This window comes from Microtus ochrogaster, chromosome 2 (assembly GCF_000317375.1).
Source record: "Microtus ochrogaster isolate Prairie Vole_2 chromosome 2, MicOch1.0, whole genome shotgun sequence".
In the NCBI taxonomy this organism is placed as follows: domain Eukaryota; kingdom Metazoa; phylum Chordata; class Mammalia; order Rodentia; family Cricetidae; genus Microtus; species Microtus ochrogaster.
In genome coordinates this window covers 94267087-94271313 of record NC_022010.1, presented here as the reverse complement: position 1 = coordinate 94271313, position 4227 = coordinate 94267087, and the positions used below count along the sequence as shown (strand labels likewise).

General features: G+C 36.5%; 1 pseudogene; it reads left to right on the top strand.

Moving 5' to 3' along the window:
• The first annotated feature begins 2854 nt into the window (after positions 1–2854).
• LOC101980296 lies at positions 2855–3279 on the top strand (annotated as a pseudogene).
• The last annotated feature ends 948 nt before the right edge of the window (positions 3280–4227 follow it).

The following is a 4227-nucleotide window of genomic DNA, read 5'->3' as shown; positions in this document are numbered from 1 at the left end:
CATTATAACAATTGTAGTCTTCTGTTCATTAATGTCACCTATGCTTCGTGAAAATCTCACTAGTAGAAGTGACTAGCATTATATTCACTATTATAGTGTAGCATGCAGATACACAATAAGGCATGTAAGAACAGCTAAAGTGCTATCTAGCTCTTTCCCAGAACCATTGTATAATAAGCATTATTGCCAATGTTCTACCTATATGGATATATTAATTCTCCAAAGAGATAAACATTATTATCATCTGTATTGTATGATGAAAAATGGAGTACATGTTTAGGAAATGACCTAAAGTCACACAGCAGAGTAAAATCCCATCATTTTCTTTACTATGCTCTTATCTTTTTAAATGATTTTGAACTGCATTTTAAGAGTGCTTAACTCACTGGAATTAAACTAAATTTTAAAGTAGCCTTTATTATTTATTCTTAATGTTAAGAAATTATGTGATATAACTTTCAAATAAGATTGCAAATCACAATAATTTTGGTTTGTAGTGAACAATGTCTTTTTGAAATTAAGAATACAATAGAACAAAATTCATTGTTAAGCATTGTAACAAATCTACACATCAATTCTTTATGAGACTTAGTGCTGGAGTGGCATCATTTGGTTAAGTACTATATAGTCAATGACATAGTTTCCCTTTCCCTCCTGCTGTTTTTGAGCATAAAGTTCACATACGGAGACTGTGTTGCTTAATGATAATCAGCAATTTTCTTAGTACTGGATTGGTACAATACAATTCTAAATAGGTCTGTGGGTGTGTCTGGAGATGACTGGTGTGTGAAAAAGTAACTGAAGAGTGCCAGCTAAAAATGGGCCATACTGCAACCTAATAAGTTGTGCATTGAATGGAATAAATGAGAAAAAAGGAAGCTATTATCATAGGAGTGTTCTCTCTGCTTCATGGCTGCCATGATGTTGGCAGCTTTCATAGGAGTGTTCTCTCTGCTTCATGGCTGCCATGATGTTGGCAGCTTTCATGCAGCATTCTATTCTTCCATGTCTCTTCGTTTCTGTAGGATTAATGTAAGTGGAACCAGTTGAAACTGGACCAAACAAGCAAACAAGAAGAATAATGAAGAAATAAAATAAAAATTTAGAAAATTTAAGCAAAACTAGATTGTTTTCTATTAAATTATTTTTTAGTAGAAATATAAAATTTAAAGTAATATATTATGCTAGACTGTGTAGCAATTCCTTCTAAGGAAATAGAACAATTATGCCCGAATTTTTATCACTCTTTCCTTTTACCTTGCATATTTATATTTGCATAGGATTTATCCTCGATATTGCCTAAAGTAATAAAAATTTTCTAAGCAGTTATTGAAGTGCTCGATTCCAAGCAATGTTAAGTGTGCTGTTGCCTCAAATCCATTTGAAATTTGTCTCTTTTCCTTGTAAGCGCTTTTTTTCCTCCACCCTTCTCTTTTGAATTAGGCGTTTCCTTTGCCCTCAATCCTTATTTGTTTCAGTCTCAGTCTCTACACATCCAAGTTGATTTCTGATTTTTATTGGAGTCTGTTTACATTCTGGGCAATCATTGTTGACACTTGTGTGGTCCTTTGCGTATGAGTATATAATCACGATCACACACACACACACACACATACACACACACATACACACATACCTAAGCAAGGACAAAGTGTGAGTGCCAACCCCCCTTGATCAAACATTCCTTTTCAGCTCATCCATCAACGGCTGTCAGCCAGTCTCCCTGCCCTTTATGTATTTTAGCCAGATTCTAACATCAATTGACCTTGCATTCCATTTGTAAAAAAAAAAAAAAATGCTACTGCAGAGGACTGAGTGGTTCTTTTGAATTTTTCACACTAGGCTTTGGGTAAGGGAAAGTTGAAATTATCTTTTCTGTGTTCCTCTTTTTAATCATTTTAAGAATGGGATTTCTTTTTTTCAAATTCAAACTCTTTTGGATAAAAAATGTGTGTAAAATTATCATCCAGCATGTCCTTTTTATTGTATTGAAATTCTTCAGCATTTAAAAAGCTCTTTAAAACTATTTATTTATTCAGTATGTGTGACTATGTGTGTGTGCACATGTGTGTGTATGGACATGCTCATATGCACATGTTTGGAGGCCTGAAAAAAAATCACAGGGGTTGGTTCTCTCTTTCTTCTATAAAAGTTCCACAGTTTGAACTCAGGCAGTCAGGTTTGACAACATGTACCTTTACAAAGTGTCTATCTTTTGGCCTGAAAATTCTAAGTTCTTGATAGTTCAGCAAGATATTCAGTAGATATTCAGTATCATTTTATTTCAATATAATTTTTTCGTAGCCAAAATCTCTGAAAATCTGCTCAGAGTGGGGATTTAAGTTAGATCCTAGATATGTCATACTGTTATGGTACATGACCTCCTTCTGACTGATTAGCCTACCTCATCTCAGGGTAAGTACAGGGCTCAAGGGATTCTTGAGAAAAATAGCTTGATCAGGGGTTATACCACATATAACTATGTTTGTCTTATAGAATATTATAATATTCTCTCTATATAATAATTTATTATATAACAACAACAACAAGCACAACAGTTATAGTAGTAATTAGTTTCAAAGCGAGTTCATTGAACCTGCTTATAATGATGAGAAAGATTTTGGTTAAAACCCAATGTTTTCCTAAACATAACCATAAGAGCACAGACACTGAGAGAGAAAAAAATAATAAATAGGACAGCCTGAAACTGAAAAGATTCTGTAAAACAAAGGACAAGACAAAAGAGCAGTCTACAGAATGGGAAAAGAACTTACCAACCCCACATCAGACAGAGGACTTATCACCAAAATATGTAAAGAACTAAAGAAATTGGTTATCGCCTTTCCAGCTTGGGCCCTGCAGAATGGCTCCCGCAAAGAAGGGTGGCGAGAAGAAGAAGGGCCGTTCTGCCATCAACGAGGTGGTGACCCGAGAATACACCATCAACATTCACAAGCGCATCCATGGCATGGGCTTCAAGAAGCGTGCTCCTAGGGCACTCAAAGAAATCCGGAAATTTGCCATGAAGGAGATGGGGACACCAGATGTGCGGATTGATACCAGGCTCAATAAAGCCATCTGGGCCAAAGGAATCAGGAATGTTCCATATCGTATCCGGGTACGTTTGTCCAGAAAACATAATGAGGAAGAGGACTCACCAAACAAACTCTACACATTGGTAACTTACGTGCCTGTTACCACATTCAAAAATCTACAGACAGTCAATGTGGATGAGAACTAACCTACTGAATCTCAAATAAAGTTGGAGAACAGCCAAAAAAAAAAGAAAAAGAAATTGGTTATCAAAAGAACAAATAATCCAATAGAAAATGAAGTACAGACCTAAACAGAGAACTCTCAACAGAGGAATATAAAATGGCTGAAAGACACTTAAGGAAATGGTGTAGGAGTTCCTTCTGTTTGTGTGTTGCTTTCATTGGCTTAGTTGATAGGGCAGGACTTAGGTAGGCAGAGAAAACAGAACTGAATGCTGGGAGGAAGAAGGGCAGAGTCAAGAGAAGCCATGGATCCTCTTCCTGAGACAGATGCCAGTTAGAATCTCCAGTAAGCCACTGACACATGGTGATACACAGATTAATAGAAATTGGTTAAATCAAGATGTGAGAGCCAAAAAGAGACTAGAGCAAACAGGCCAAGAAGTGTTTTAATTAATACAATTTCTATGCGATTACTTCAGGGCCAAGCTAGCTGGGCTGCAGGGACAAACAAGGGCCCTTCTCTACAACAAGGAAATGCTCAACATCCTTAGTCATCAGATAAATACAAATCAAAACAACTCTGAGATTGTATTTTACACGTAAGAATGGCCAAGATCAAAAACACCGATGACAACTTATGCTGGAGAGGTTGTGGGGTAAAGGGAACACTCATACATTATGGTGGGAGTGCAAACTGGTATAGCCCCTTGGATATCAGTATGATATGATAATTTCTCAGAAAATTAGGAAAAAATTTTCCTCAAGACCCAGAAATACCACTTTGGGGTATATATCAAAAGGATGCTCAATTGTACCACCACAAGGACATATACACAACGATGTTCATAGCAGCATTATTTGTCATAGCCAGAACCTGGAAACAATCTAAATGCCCCTCGACTGAAGAATGGATAAGGAAAATGTGGTACATCTTGAAATTTGCAGGCAAATGGATGGAGCTAGGAAACATCATATCAAGTGAGGTAACCCAGACCCAGAAAGACAAATA